Below are 17,666 nucleotides of genomic sequence, written 5' to 3'. Positions count from 1 at the left end.
TGATAACTTCATTTCAGAAATGAGTTAAGGAACCTCTGAATAAGTTAAACTTTTATTCCTTTGTCTTCTTACCTCCCCCAATAAGTAGACATTATTGAACCAGACTAGAAGGAAAAAAATATAGCAATAGTAGCAGTCATTAACAAACCTAGAAAATGAAATCTATACAGAGATTTTGGCAATCAAGACAGCTGTGCATCTAGCTCTCTTCATAGCCTCTGGAGTAATCATTGTTCTCTGCCTTTTTTCTGTGAAGTAAATCTGTATATGGAATAGGCTATAGGAAAACATGAAGTAAATCAAATATATTTTCATATATTCAGTTTCATAGAGATGGAAGGAACCATTTAGCCTATATCATCTAGTTAATAGCCTTATTTTAAAGATGATAAAAGTGTCTCAGAAAAGTTAAATTAGTAACCCAAAGTTAGTAGCTGAATTCTATTTCAGAGAAACATGGAATTCCTTTTATAAGATTCCCAGCAAGTAGCCCTCTAGTTTTTCCACTAAGACCTTTTGGGAAAAAGGAACTCTTAGCTCCAAAAGCAATTCATTCTACTGTGGCATAAGATTAATTGTTAAGAACATTTCCCTTACAGCATACCTAAATTTGCTGTTTCCAACAACTCCCATCAAAACTACACTTTTTTAAAGCCTCAAATACTACCTGTTTGACTCTAGATAAACCATTTAACCTGTTAGCCTCATTTTCCTCAACTGGAAAATTGGGATAATAATAACACCCCTCTCCCAGGATTGTTATAAGGATCAAAGGAAATAATATTGTTAAGCATTTAGGGACTGTAGATCCTACTACATAAGTGAAATTGTTAAGTTTTTTAAGTCATTTTCATGACCCTGTTTGGGGATTTTCTTCACAAAGATACTAGATTGGTTTTCCATTTCCTTTGCCAAGTCATTTTAGAAATGAAGAACTTGAGGCAAAGAGGGTTAAGGGACTTTCCCAAAGTCACACAGCTAGTGTCTCAGGCTAGACTTGAACTGAGGAAGATGAGTCTTCTTGATTTTAAGCCCAGTTCTCTATCTATTGTCCTATTGAGCTGTCCTAAAACATAAGTTTATACCACATAAATGCAGACTTTTATTATATGTGAGAGGCAGGACTAGAACTTTAAATTTCCTGATTCCAAGATCAGGTCTCTAATGACTTAACCACACTTTTGGTCTATGGTTCCATTATCTAGAAATAAGAAAGGCATACCTTCAGTGTCAAATATACTTTTTAACGTGTTTCTTTGCTATTAAACATGATTAATCACACAGATAAGAACCCTCTCCAAATATTGAAAAGCAGGTGTGAGCACTCCTCACATCTATAAAGAGAAAGTATCAATGGGAAAGTCCTTATTTCCATCTTAATTATGAGAAATGATTTTATGTTCCAGCCAGAAGCTGTCACGTTGGGAGTCATGGTGCCATCTTTTTTTCTCCTTTAAATTGAAAAGATTGGTTGTGGTGTGTTTAGGACCAGTTCTAAGGATACATGAATGAATTTATCACTATGGAAAGAGTTTGACTTCTTCTAAGATGAAATCATTTAAAGCTGATTTTGTTATTCTTAAAGAAGACTGGGCTTTTTACAAAATTAATAAGAAAATAGCTATCTCTATTAAAATCACATAGCCCAGATATACAATTAATTCAGGTATTTTGTTGTTCTTTGTAAAGACCTGAAATTTCATCCCTGGGGAACTCCCAAGGGACACATGCACATTGGCCACTTTATAGTTTACTAAGTCAAGAATATATCTGAGTGGCTGAGAGATAAACATGATTAGTCAAATTACACAAGCAGAAGTATCTGTCAGAAGTAGGAATCAAAACCAGGTCTTCCTTATTACAAAACTGGCTTTTTGCTCCTCTACCAGAGAAGTCACTGCCCTCTTGTTGTGAAATCACTAGACTTTATTTTGGTTCTGAAGCTTCTTAAATAGCTCAGTGAACTCACCCAATGCTAGAATGACACATCTTTTTTTTTTTTTTTTAAACTGGTCTCTTCACCAGAAGGCAAGAGCTCGTCTTTGTTTTTTTCATTTAAGCTGTTTGTAATACAGCACATAAATTGCTGTTAAACACAGTAATGCAATGAGAACCTCTCCTAGGAACAGGTGGGAGCATTTCCCTTTTTTTCTTATGACTTAGAGAATAAATATCCCCAAAATGACACCTTTCTCCTTCAGACACTTCAGTTGTATATTTTATAACTTTTACATATGTCATTTTTATATGACAGTCACAGCTCCCACCTGGAGTTTTGCAACACTGTCCACATGTTACCTTTTTTGGGGAGATGCATGTTTTATTTTGAATAATTTTACATAATAAAAACAAGAGCATAAAATAATTAAGACACAAACTACTTTTAACAAGACCAAATGGCTCCTAAAGGAAAAAGAAGGAATGCCATATAAACCAGAGTTCCTTAAATGCCTTGAAAATTCTAAAGACATAATTCCTTTAGACTAAGGGAAAAGCTGAGGAACAAAATATGGGCCTCCAAATGAAGACTATAGATCTCTTGCAGGCTTTTACACATGCCTTGCCACACACACAGCCAGTTAGGTGAAACTGAGACTAAGGGCAATAGTGCTCCCCAAATGAAGTCAAGCAAAAGCATGTGCCCTAACAAGCAAAGTGATGTTTTTAGGTAGCTATGGGATCCCTTGAGGAGTTGCTAAAAGCTTTCTTACTGAACATTCTCATGAAGGTTGGACCTCCTGTTATATTCAACCCAGGATCTTGATAGGTTAATAAGCCTTATGTCTAAGCAAACTGGGCGACTCAAGTGTCAATGGTTATTAAAGGTTCTTTTGCCACATGATCCCTGACACTCTGCTTCCTCCCACTCTTTCTTGAGAGAAATTATTTCTCATCCAGAATATACTTAGAAAATCTAAATTTAAGGATTTACTCTGACACTAGCTGTGTGGAAAAAGATCAGGGAATGGACTTATGGAATTAGGGAATTGATTTAATTTGTCTAAGGAACTCTAAGATTAAAAAAAATCTTCCTTACCAAATTGATTGGAACATTTTCTGCAATGTATAATCTTAAAGAGTTTTTTAGAGTACTAAGAGGTTAATGATTTATCTAGAGTCACATGGTCAGCATTTATCAGAGCAGGACTTGAAACTAGGTTTTTCTGACTCTAAGATCAACTCTGTATACCATATTAGGAGGAAGGAGAGAAATAATTTATATAATAAATAAATGAAAAAATGTGATATTATCTTTGGCATATATTAAAGATTTGGACAGAAAGATGTCAGTTTTTTTTTCCCCCAGTCATGTGTGAGTCATCATAATCCCAGTTTTTGGAGGGGAAGGTAAATAGATTGGAATGGTTTGCTATTTCCTTTTCTGGCTCATTTTACAGATAAGAAAACTGAGACAAACAGGGTAAAGTGACTTGCCTAGGGTCATACACCTAGTATGTGTGAGACTAGATTTGAACTCAGGATAATAAATCTTACTCATTTCAGGTACTTCACTCTCATCACTGTGCCACTTAGCTGTCTTAGAAAGAAGAAAGAGGTGAATTATCTCTGTCATATAAAAAATAACCTTACAGATTTCAATTTTCTTTCTCTTTCTCTCTGACATAAATTGGATAGCAATAGGGATTGGGTTTGTGGTTTCATTAGTATAAGGTATTCCCAACTGAGAAAATTCCAACCAGCTCAAGTACCAACTTCCCAAAGCTATTTGTTAATGCCTTTCAGAGCATGTTTCCATAAAACTGTGAGAAAATAGTAAGCTTCCAGTGGTAAAAGGGAAGTAGGTTCAAAATAGGAAAGTTGAAGGCACAGAAGCCAATGTCCAATAAATTTATTATTCTGTTCAACATGTTTCTGTTTCAGTAGGAAAAATAAACTAAATTTAATTTATACATGATAACCATCATACAATGATGCTTATACTTTTTATCCACTTTTTTATTAAAGCTTTTTATTTTTCAAAACATGGACAATTCTTCAACATTAGCTCTTGCAAAACCCTGTGTTCCAATTTGCCTCCCCCCACTTCCCTCATGCCCTCCCCTAGATGTCAAGTAGTCTAATATATGTTAAACATGGTAGAAATATATGTTAAATCCAATTTATGTATACTTATTTAAACAATTATCGTGCTGCTCAAGAACAAAAAAGAGAAGCAAAATAAAATAAAATGTAACAAAAAGAGTGAGAATGCTATGTTGTGAACCACACTCAGTTCCCTCAATCCTCTCTCTGGGTGTAGATGGAACTGGTTTGAATCATCTCATTGTTGAAGAAACCCATGTCCATTAGACTTGATCATCATATAATCTTGTTATTGCCGTGTATAATAATTTCCTGGTTCTGTTCATTTCACTTAGCATCAGCTCATGTGAGTCTCTGCAGGCATCTCTGAAATCATCCTGTTGGTCATTTCTTACAGAGCAATAATATTCTATAATATTCATATGCCATAATTTATTCAGCCATTCTCCAATTGATGGGCATCCATTCAGTTTCCAGTTTCTGCCACTATGAAAAGGGCTGCCACAAACATTTTTGCACATGTGGGTCCTTTTCCCTCCTTTAAATTTTTTTGGGATATAAGCCCAGTAGAAACATTGCTGGATCAAAGGATATGCACAGTTTGATAACTTTTTGAGCATAGTTCCAAATTGTTCTCCAAAATGGTTGGATACATTCACAGTGAAAGGCAGTACATTAAAGGGATTGGGAAAAGCTTCCTATAGAAAGTAGAATTTAAGCTGAGACTTGGAGGAAGCCAGAAATATCAAGAAAATGAAATAAAAAGGGAGAAAATTCCAGTAGGCAGTGAAGGAAGTAGGGGAATTAAATGACTTATCCACAGTAACAGAGGTGGTAAATGTCTGAGGAAGAATCTGAGCCCAGTTGTCTGTTTGTTTGTTTGTTTTTTCTCTTGATAGCAAGTCCAGTGTCCACTACGTCACATTAGTTCAGAGTTTTAAAGAGACAAATTTAGGCTTCATTTAGGTAAAAAGATAATAATTAGAGGTATCCTTAGATAGATTATTCACCTTGGGCGATGGTCAGCTTCCCATACTGGAGGTCTTTAAGCAACATATTATTTGATAGCATAGGTGGTAAAGAGGATGCTTTTTCACATATGGGTTAGGTTAAATCAGATAAAATGTATACTATATACATACATATGTATATATATATATATATATATATATATATATATATATATATATATTAATTAATGTGAATATGTATAAATTTCATTTTATTTACTTTTGGTAGATTTCAAGTTCTAAACCATCTCCCTTCCTCCTTTCCCAGTAGAGAAAGCTATCATTTGATGTAGAATTATAAATATATGTAAAACTGTATTATGTGTACTTCTATTTATCATAACAACTCCTTTCATAGGTCCTTTATAAATAAATTGAGTATTTATAGGATTCAGAACAACTTGGTAGTTCACTATTATTCTTTGAACAATATTGCTGTTACTATATAGAATGTTCTCTTGGTTCTGCTCACTTGACTTTTCATTATTTCATGTCCTGCTATTTTTTTTTGTAAAATCAACTAGTGCATCATTCCTTACACCTCAATAAGATTTCACAAAACATACACACACACATACACTCACACAAACTTATTTAGCCATTTCCCAATTGGTGACCATCCCCTCAGTTTCCAGGTTTTTTTTGTTTGTTTGTTTTTTTGCCACTGCAAAGAAAGCTGCTATAAATAATTTAGAACAGAATCTCTTTTCCTTTTTCTCTAATCACCTTGGGAAACAGACCTAAGAATTATATTGCTGATCAAAAAAATTCTATAATTATTTTGGCATAATTCCAGATTTCTCCAAAAATAGTTGGATCAATTCACAGTTCATTAACAGTGTATTAATGTCCTAATTTTCCCATGTCACCTCCAATATTTGTCAGTTTTATCTTCTATAATTTTAGCCAATCTAATATGTATTAGATATCTCAAAGTTTTTTAATATGCATTTCTCTAATCACTAATAATTTTCAATATTTTTTCATATACCTATAGCTTTAATTTCTTCATCAAAAAACTGATCATATCTTTGACTATTTTTTGATCGAGGAATGACACATTTTTATAAGATTGAGAAAGTTATTTATATATTTGAGAATATCAGAGAAGGTATAAACATTTTCACCAATTTTCTGCTTTCTTTCTAATCTTGGCTACATTGATTTTATTTATGTAAATATATATTTTTGAAGAATCCATAGTGTATTAATCAATGGGGGAAAGACAAAAAAACAGAACTTACTCTCAAGGAGCTCACAGTCTAATGGAATAGACAATATGCAAACAACTAAAAAAATCTACTTGAAATAAATTAGAGAAATAGAATTAGAGGGATTGGGACAAGTGTCCTGTGGAAGGTAAGATTTTGGAATTTGAAGGAAACTATGGAAGCAGGGAGGTGGACATGAGGAGAGAGAGGGAAACAGCTAGTGAAAATGTCTGAAGTCATAAGATGAAACAGCAAGCAGGCAAGTGTCCTTTGTTCTCAGGTACATGGCTGGGGGAAGGAGTGTGATGAGATATACAAAGAATATAAAAGAGGGCCAAGTGATAAAAAGCTTTTCATGCTAAATGGAAGATATTGTTATTTTATTCCAGAAGTAATAAGGAGCTTCTGGAGTTTGGTGAATTAGAGAAGGCAGATACAATCTGACTTGTACTTTAGGAAGATCACTTGGACAGATGAAGCAGGGAGAAATTTGTCATGAGAGGGTAGAAGATCTTCACTAAGGTAGTAGCAGTATCAGAAGAAAGAAGGAGTATATGAGAGATGGTATCAAGGTAAAAATAACAGGTTTGGGCAATACATTAGTTTTGAGGGTATAGTGAGAGAGTGAGAGTATGCAACAGAGAATGATATCCAAGTTGTGAGTCTGGGTGATTGTGAGGTTGATGATACCCTGGACAGCAGTTAGGAAGTTAGCAAAGGGGATTTTTTTTGGGGAAAGATAATTAATTCAGTTTGGAACATACTAAATTTAAGATCTCCATGGGAAATCCAGTTTGAAATGTCCAATAGGCATCTGGAGATATAAAACTGGAGGTTAGCAGCAAGATTGAGGCAAGATAATTAAATTTCAGAATCATCATCTTAAAGATGACAATTGAATTTATGGGAGATAAAGGGGATAAAAGTTCAATAGTATAGATAAAGAAGTGGGGAGAAGACTTAGCACTGTGGAACACTCAGAGTTGCTGTGAGTGACTTGAATGATGATCCAGCAGAGCAAACTGAGAAGTAGCAAGAAAGATAGGAGAACTTAGTTAATGTTGTCCTGAAAACCTGGAGTGAAGAATGAATCAAGAAGAAGAGTTATTGAATATGTCAAAGGCTTTAGAGGGGTCAAGAAGTATGAGAACTGAGAAAAGACCATAAAGATATCATTGCTAATTTTGGAGAGAGCAGATTAGGTTGAGGACGAGGTCAGAAATTAGTTTTTAGTAAGTTAAGAAGGCAATAAGAGGAAAGAAAATGGAGTCACCTATTGGGGCTGGACTTACCCAGGTGTTGTCACAAAAAGGAAAGCTATGGGATAATAGTAAATGAAATGGAAAGGTCAAATGAGCAATTTTTGAGGATTGGAGAGACAAGCATATTTGCAGGCAATATGGAATTTGCCATTAGACAGGAAGAGATTGAAGATAGGTGAGAGAATGGGTATGAAAGAAGATACAATGCTGGAAAAAGACAGGTAGAATTGGATCCTCTGTGCATCTGAATGGATTTGCTAGATCAAGGATAAGGGCCGTTTCAATATGTGAGATAGAGATAAAGGAGGAGATCATAATAAAGGTATATGGACTCTGTGAGTAGAGGACAAAAAGGTGAGACAAGAAAGTTCTCAGTGAATGACCTCAATTTTTTTTTTAGTAAAATATAAAGCAATATTCTTAGCTAAGAAAATGATAGGAAGGAAATCTTAAGAGAAGTTTGAAGAAAAATGGAAAGGTGCTGAATGTTATATAAAACAAGACTTCCTTTCTGTGGTGAAGATCCAACTGAGACTATGTAATATAAATTTGTAATGGATTCAGTCAGCACAATTTCGTAATTTTCTACATATTTGTTTAGTAGCACGTGAGCAGGAAAAAGCACAGAAATAAACAATGGGGTAAGGGTGCAAAGGATTTAAAAGAAGTTTAAAGTTGAATTGATTCATTAAGGGCTCAAAATAAGGAAGGAAGGAGAGTATAAAGCAGGAATGATGGCCTGGAAAGGAATTAAAGGCTCAAGCATTTGAAGGCCATGATGAGGATGAAGAACTGGATTTAAGATTGAAAGGGAAAGGGAGAGGGTGAATGACAGTAGATTGTGATAAGGGAAAAGCAGAGTTTATAAACATAAAAATGGAGTATTTGTGAATGTTGGCAAGGTTAAATATATGACTATCTTGATTTGTAGATAAATTTAGGTGGAGTAGTAGATAATGAGAAATAAATAAGTTGAAGAATTGGGAGGAAAGGACTTTATAGGAAGTATATATATATATATATATATATATATATATATATATTTTATACACACACACACACACATTGAAGTGACCTAGCAAAAATTGAGGAACTGGGGAGGAAAGATTAGGAGCCAGTTACTGAACTTGAGGAATGAAAGAGAATCTTGGATATTGTTAGATATCAACAACCAGCACTTCAAAGGAAAAACAGCTACTGACTGATGAAAGAAGAGGGAGAACCTGGCAGTGGCCATTTGGATAAAGAATGAATGAGCTCAGTGAGTTAGAAGAATCAGTGAAAGTACAACCAGTGATAGAGTGGGTAAGGATTAGAAAATCCCTGATGTAAACCATGGGGGAAGGGTGGTCTCAAACTATCCTGGCCTCTGAGAAGAGCCACATCCATTCATGAGGGTAACTCCCAGATAAGTAATCTCATTCAATTGGAAATATTGGCCAAACTGCTCCCCAGCTTGGGACCAGGACAAACTCAATAAAACCATAGGCCTGTCAGTCCACCTTTGATAATTCCTCACAGAAGTTTGTCCGTTAAGAAAGCTATTTTCTTAGCATAAATAAACCAATTCTTTGCCAAAAACCTTGTGTCTTCACGTGAAGCATAATAGATTTTGCTCCAGCCTTTTACCTTTACTCTATATGTATCTCCCTGCTTTAAATGTGTTTCTTATAAACAACATATTGTAGGGTTCTGACTTTTGATCCAGTCTGCTATCTGCCTCCTCTTTATGGGGGAGTTCATCCCATTCACATTTACGGTTAGAATTACTAAATCTGTATTTCCTGCCATCCTAATAACCCCAGATTATGCTTTACTTATTCTTGCCTCCCCAACCCTCTTTCCCCTTTTAAACTTATGTACCCTCTTGTATCACGATGCTTACCCTCTTTAGAATCCCTCCTCCCCCTTTGAGTCTTTCCCCTTCCTTCCCTTATTACTCTTTTTCTTTTCCCTTTTCTCTCCCCATTTTTAATGAGGCGAGAGAAATTTTCTAAAACAAATGTCAATTATTTTTCTTTGAGCCAACTCTAATCAGAGTAAGATTCACACAATGTTCCTCCCCCTCTCTAAATTACCTCAGATATGATAAGTTTCCTTTGCCTCTTTGTGGGATGTGGTTTCCTCTTTTTATCCCTCCTTCCCACCTTATTCTGCCATCATCCCTTTTCCATATCTACTTCCCTTTTTTATGTTATATCAGTACAATCAAATTATACATGTATTCTTTTTGTATATCCACAACAGAAATACAATTCTCAAGAGTTATTTTTACCTTTTCTGCATCTCTTGAGTTCTATGGTTGGAGATCAAATTTTTTGTTTAGTTCTGGTTTTTTCTTCAGAAACAAATGGAATTCAATTGTTTCATTAAATGTCCATCTTCTTCCCTGGAAGAAAATGCTCAGCTTAGCTGGGTAGTTTATTCTTGGCTGCATCCCAACTTTTTGTGCCTTTTGGAATATCATATTCCAGGCCCTTCTTTCCTTTAATGTAGAGGCAGCCAGATCTTGGGTGATCCTTATTGTGGCACCTCGGTATTTAAATGGTTTTTTTTTTTTTTTTTTTTGCTGCTTGTAAAATTTTTTCCTTAATCTGATAGTTCTGAAATTTGGCCACAATATTCCTTGGGGTTTTTATTTTAGGGTTTCTTTCAGAAGGTGTGCGATGAATTCTTTCAATGCCTATTTTACCTTCTGATTCTATTACATCTGGGCAGTTCTCTTTGATGATTTCTTGTAAAATAGTATCTAGGCTCTTTTTTTCATCATAGTTTTCGGAAAGTCCAATAATCCTCAGAATATCTCTCCTAGATCTATTTTCCAAGTCTGTCGTTTTTGCAAGTAGATAAATCATGTTTTTTTCCAGTTTGTCATTTTTTTTTTTTTTGCTTGACTGATTCTTGCTGTCTCAATGAATCATTAGTTTCTATTTGTTCAGTTCTAATTTTTAAAGAATTATTTTCTTCATTAGCTTTTTTTACTTCTTTCTGTATATTTCCAATTGAGTTTTTAAATGTATTGTTTTGGTCTGTGGAATTTTTTTCCATTTCACTAATTTTTTTTTAGTGAATTATTTTCTTTTTCCAATTCACAGATCCTACTTTCTTGCAAGTTCTTTATTTTTTCCAATTCCCAATTTTGTTTCCCTGCACTTCCTGGGGGAATGAAAGAGTCCTACCAAATTCCTTCTATGACAGACATGGTACTGATACCTAAACCAGGTAGGCTGAAAACAGAGAAAGAAAATTATAGACCAATCTCCCTAATGAATATTGATGCTAAAATCTTAAATAAGATATTAGCAAAAGACTACAGAAAATCATCTCCAAGATAATACACTATGATCAAGTAGGATTTATACCAGGAATGCAGGGCTGGTTCAATATTAGGAAAACTATCAATATAATAGCCATGTTAATAACCAAATTAACAAAAACCATATGATCATCTCAATAGATGCAGAAAAAGCATTTGATAAAATCCAACATCCATTCCTATTAAAAACACTTGAGAGTATAGGAATAAATGGACTTTTCCTTAAAATAATCAGCAGCATCTATTTAAAACCATCAGTAAGCATCATATGTAATGGAGACAAACTGCAACCATTCCCAATAAGATCTGGAGTGAAACAAGGTTGCCCACTATCACCGTTACTATTTAATATTGTATTAAAAACACTAGCTTTAGCAATAAGAGCTGAGAAAGAGATTAAAGGAATAAGAATAGGCAATGAGGAAACCAAATTATCACTCTTTGCCGATGACATCATGGTATACTTAGAGAACCCCAGAGATTCTGCTAAAAAGTTATTAGAAATAATCCACAACTTTAGCAAAGTTGCTGGTTATAAAATAAACCCACATAAGTCATCAGCATTCTTATATATCACTAACAAAATCCAACAGTCAGAGTTACAAAGAAAAATTCCATTTAAAGTAACTACTGATAATATAAAATATTTAGGAATCTATCTGCCAAGGGAAAATCAGAAACTTTATGAGCAAAATTACAGACCACTTTTCACACAAATTAAGTCTGATCTAACCAATTGGAAAAATATTAAATGCTCTTGGATGACAATATTACCTAAACTAATCTATTTATTTAGCGCTATACCAATCAGAGTCCCAAAAAACTATTTTAATGACCTAGAAAAAATAACAACAAAGTTCATATGGAAAAACAAAAGGTCAAGAATTTCAAGGAATTAATGAAAAAAAAATCAAATGAAGGTGGCTTAGCTGTACCAGATCTAAAATTATATTATAGAGCAGCAGTTACCAAAACTATTTGGTATTGGCTAAGGAATAGATTAGTTGATCAGTGGAATAGATTAGGTCCAAGGGATAAAACAGTCAACAAATATAGCAACCTAGTCTTTGACAAACACAAATATCCCAGCTTTTGGGATAAGAACTTACTGTTTGATAAAAATTGCTGGGAAAATTGGAAACTAATATGGCAGAAACTAGGCATTGATCCATACTTAACGCCGTACACCAAGATAAGGTCAAAATGGGTTCATGACCTAGGATAAAGAATGAAATTATTAATAAATTAGAGGAACACAGGATAGTTTACCTCTAGACCTGTGGAAGGGAAGGTCTTTATGACCAAAAGCAGAACTAGAGATCATTACTGATCACAAAATAGAAAATTTGATTATACCAAACTGAAAAGTTTTTGTACAAACAAAACTAATGCAGACAAGATTAGAAGGGAAGCAATAAACTGGGAAAATATTTTTACAGTCAAAGGTTCTGATAAAGGCCTCATTTCCAAAATATATAGAGAATTAACGCTAATTTATAAAAAATCAAGCCATTCTCCAATTGAAAAATGGTCAAAGGATATGAACAGACAATTCTCAGATGAAGAAATTGAAACTATTTCTAGTCATATGAAAAGATGCTCCAAGTCATTATTAATCAGAGAAATGCAAATTAAGACAACTCTAAGATACTACTACACACCTGTCAGATTGGCTAAGATGACAGGAAAAAATAATGATGATTGTTGGAGGGGATGCAGGAAAACTGGGACATTGATGCATTGTTGGTGGAGTTGTGAATGAATCCAACCATTTTGGAGAGTAGTTTGGAACTATGCTCAAAAAGTTATCAAACTGTGCATACCCTTTGATCCAACAGTGTTACTACTGGGATTATATCCCAAAGAGATTATAAAGAAGGGAAAGGGACCTGTATGTGCACGAATGTTTGTGGCAGCCCTTTTTGTAGTGGCTAAAAACTGGAAACTGAATGGATGTCCATCAGTTGGAGAATGGCTGAATAAATTGTGGTATATGAATATTATGGAATATTACTGTTCTGTAAGAAATGACCAACAGGATAATTTCAGAAAGGCCTGGAGAGACTTACACGAACTGATGCTGAGTGAAATGAGCAGGACCAGGAGATCATTATATACTTCAACAACAATACTATATGATGACCAGTTCTGATGGACCAGGCTATCCTCAGCAACGAGATCAACCAAATCATTTCCAATGGAGCAGTAATGAACTGAACCAGCTATGCCCAGAAAAAGAACTCTGGGAGATGACTAAAAACCATTACATTGAATTCCCAATCCCTATATTTATGCACACCTGCATTTTTTATTTCCTTCACAAGCTAATTGTACAATATTTCAGAGTCTGATTCTTTTTACAGCAAAATAACGTTTTGGTCATGTATACTTATTGTGTATCTAATTTATATTTTAATATATTTAACATCTACTGGTCATTCTGCCATCTAGGGGAGGGAGTTGGGGGGTAAGAGGTGAAAAACTGGAACAAGAGGTTTGGCAATTGTTAATGCTGTAAAGTTACTCATGCATATATCCTGTAAATAAAAGGCTATTAAATAAAAATTTAAAAAAAGAAAAAAAAAGAGAATTCAACAAATAAACTTCAAGAAAACTGGAAAAAAAAAAAAAAAAAACAAAAACCTTGTGTCTATATTCATTGGGGTTTGTGAATGCTTTAGCAAAACCTGAGGACCGGTCAAAAGGAAGAATCCTTAGGGAATAGAGGTTGATTGTCCCATTTTGCCATAAGCCTTAATTTATCCTATTCTATAGCACCTCTTCCTCTCTTAGGTGCCCCCAAAGAGGGAGATGACAGAAGTTCCCTGACTTCTATTAGAGCTCAGGAATTTCCAGTCTGAGTATCCCCAGCCAAGGAATCATGCTGAGCATGGAGCTCCCAATGACTCAAATTTTCCGAGGTATTTGAGTGTCCTAACTATAGAATAGAAAATCATCAAGAAAAGGCTTATTTGGTCCAGACTTTTGGGGATCCCTGTAAAGGCCACCAAATGATGAGGTGTGAGAATTGAGGATAAGAGATCCTGACTTGTCAATGTGACAGATTCTTTGCAAAAGAATTTGCAAATAAAGTTTGTGGCAAAAGAGGATTTATTTACACTAAGAAGACATCTTTCTTAGTGGGCAAAGAAACTTTTTAGGATTAGTTTTGCAAAGATGGGTTTACACTAAAACCTAATAGGCTAAGTCCAGAAGGGCATTTAACAAAGATTCTAGATTCAGAGTTGTCTTTTATTAGCCTTCTAAGGTTTGAGGCTGAGGAGATTAAGGGCTAATTTTTTTGATTTGATAAAGGGCAGTGATTATACCCCTGGTCAAGATCTCCAATTGAATGAGATTACTTATCATGAATGGGTGTGGTCCCTCCTAGGGACCGGGAGGGTTTGAGAATCAGGGGCACCCTTCCCCCATGGTTTACATCAGGGACTTTCTAACCCTTCCCCCCAAAAGATCTCAGTTTATATCAGAAGGAAATGGGAACATGGGAATGGGTAGGGAGAGATAGACAAAAAGTTTATGTAAAGATGATCAGTGGTTCAGGATCAGTGGTATTGGGAGGTAATGGTCTGGTGAGAGTTTGATAATTATTGATGAATGCATTCAAGAGAGTTAGTAATATCACTAAAAGTTTGGGCACATGGTGGTGTTCTGTCAAGGTGTTAGGAAACTCAATCTAGTGGAATAAAAGGAGAGAGCTACTATAATAACATTTCTAGCCTATTCTGATGGGCAGATATGTAGAAGAAGCAAGAATAAATGATATCTTATCCCTAGCAGGTAAGTATTTCCTCTAGGCAGGAAGGAACCCCTGCAAGTAGGAACAAACCAACCCAATGGAGGCATGTGATGAAATTACATCTCTCTCACCACTTGCAGGCTGAAAGAGTCTTTGGCAAGTTTGAAGAGACCAGTTCAGAACTTTAGCATTTTTGGAATGACCTAGGTCATCACTTAGCATACTGCCTAGACCATAGTTGTTATTTAGCCTTCATTTTTGAAGAGTACCAATGACATAATGAGTGACATCTTGACTCATGGATTAACTGAATTTAAGTGAAGCCCTAGTTGCACAAAGGAATCAGTCTCATTCTTTTTTCCAAAGCAATCAAAGCTGAAACAGCAATAACGACACCAATAAGAAGACAACTGGTCACGGCCCAGGATGCATTGGATGACTTTGGTGGCTTCAATGCCTGACCAAGTTCTAAGTTCTCTACAATACTTTATTCAACTGCCTTCATGACCATTGGAACAAATTGTTCTCATCCATCCTCCATCCACCCAAATTTACCTTCAACCTGGTTTACTCTGTGTATTGAGATGGTTTCTACAAAGTTGTGGGCTCTACTTCTGCTATGATTTCTTGAGGTTATAGAAAAGAATTAAATGATAGGAAGACTGGGTTATTTTTACCTTCTGAATCCAACTCTACCTGTGCAACAAGAGAACTATTTGGTTCTGCACACATACATTGTATCTAGGATATACTGTGACATATTTAACATGTATAGGACTACTTGCCATCTGGGAGAGGGGGTGGAGGGAGAGAGGGGAAAAGTCAGAACAGAAATAAGTGCAAGGGATAATGTTGTAAAAAACTACCCAGGCATGGGTTCTGTCAATAAAAAGTTATAATTATTAAAAAAAAAGATGGAAAATTAAAAAAATAAGAAAAAAAGAGAAAAAAGAAAGAAAATAAATAAATGATAGGGAGACATCAAAGGTAAATGCATCACACTGGAAAGGACTTGGCACTCCTTCACCGCAGAGTTACTAATCTTCAGCATAATAGGTACTTAATAAATGCCAGTTGACTAATTTGAAGCCCCTTCAAATTCTCAGATTATGTCATCAGAATGAAACAACTAAAATTAGACTCATTCTTCAGGTCTTTATTAGTTATGTTTTCATAAGGAAATAATTTAACTTATCTGAGCTTCAACTTCTTCTTCTATAAAATGAGAATAATGCCTACCTCAAGGAGTTATCACAAAGCCAAAATGAGAATGTTTATAAAGCATTGTATAAACTTGAAAGTGCTACATGTTAGTAGAATAAGCACAATCTTACAAATTTAGACCACAATTTAAAAAAATAATGAATAAAATTTTCCTCGTTGATAAACATTTTAGTTATTTTAAGTCATTGACTTTACCAACCTCAAAAGTGTTCCCTGATGAATTGATAGATCAATACCAATATTCACCCAAATTCTAGCACTATAATTATAGCATGATTCTTTGAAGGAATAAAATAAGTGAAAAATATAGGAGCCTACATTTTAAGCCATGAAATCTGATTATTATGGCAGCATCAGAGAATATCACAAAAATGCCTCTTGTTTTTCAAACATTTCTACAACTCAGGTTATGTGTGGGGTTACTGAGAAGGCACAAAAAATAAGGCTCATGGACAAGTTACTTTCTGATCACAAAATCCATAGCATTCTATATTTCCCTTTAATCGCTTTTTTATTAACAGAGAAAACCTACAAACACATAAATGTTCATCACAGTAATAAGATGGTGGTACGAAAACAATGTAAATTCATGGTTGTTTATAAATTGTGATCTATTTCCCCCATTTTTCTCAGTTTGACTAATTTGGCTTTCTAAAAATCTCCTCCCTCTCCCCCCAAAAAAAGATTATCTCCACCTCTTTTCACAGAAGGTCAATAATGGTTAGGCAGGAACATATATAAACAAGTTTCTGGCAGAAATATCATAAGGTACCATTGTAATGACTAACATATAGATTTGATCTCCATTACACCTGCTAGTAAATGTTGCCAACAGCTGCAGCAATTAAATCTCCTTTGATGATCACACTAGAATCTATCAGGCAAGTAAATCTGATAAAATATCCAGGGACAGATATTGGCTTTTCTGGAAGAAGGGGAGAAAAGAAGAGTAGCACTTAGGAGACCACCAAACTAATATTAAACAGGGGCGAAGGCAGAACAAGTGTATATTACTGTGTGTGTGTGTGTGTGTGTGTGTCTGTGTGTCTGTGTGTAGTCTAAAAGAGGAGCACTAATATATCTTATAATTTTAACCCAGAGATAGTTTTGGTTTAGTTTACATTAAAGATTACCTGCATTTATTCCTTCACTTAAAATGTAAAAAGTTAAGGATATTAGGAGGACTAGGAAAATTTAGAAAATTGTGAAATAGACCCTGTCCTTGAATTAGTTAAATTAATGTGATTAATCTTTGATTTAAGCTAACCCAGAACTATACTAGTGATACCATTAAAGAATGATATTGTCTCCATGTGGCAGTCATTTCCCAGAGAATAAAAGCATCATGATGATTATTTCATTGATTTATCATTAATCCTTACATCCTTGTGCAAGACACTATGACATCTAGGTGCCTGCCAATATCAACAGGCATGCTCTGAGTAGGCCATATGGAGAACACTGCTGACCCTTAAATGGGGTCTAAGAACTGAACAAGCAGTTTTAGATAGCTTTTGGCTGTCCCTCAGTGGGTTGGAGGTGAAGCCCCAGAAGGAAAGCCAACTTGCCCTCACTCCCACCCTATCCACATCACCTCCAAAAACACATACAAAAGGACTTTTGCTTAAAAAAAGAAATTTCCCCCAACATTCTTTAATGGTCTGCTGAAGTAGCTTAGATTGAAGAGAGTGGAAAGGGTTAGATTAAGGATACCTGTATACTGCAAGAGTGGGCTATATAAATCAGGAATCTATCAGAAGGGAGTATAAATAAATTTAACTATATAGTTACTCTTAGCTTCAATTACAATTTATAATTGATTGAAGCCTACTAATGTTACAT

This window comes from Sarcophilus harrisii, chromosome 3, assembly GCF_902635505.1.
Source record: "Sarcophilus harrisii chromosome 3, mSarHar1.11, whole genome shotgun sequence".
NCBI classification, from domain to species: Eukaryota; Metazoa; Chordata; class Mammalia; order Dasyuromorphia; family Dasyuridae; genus Sarcophilus; species Sarcophilus harrisii.
This window is presented reverse-complemented; position numbering follows the sequence as displayed.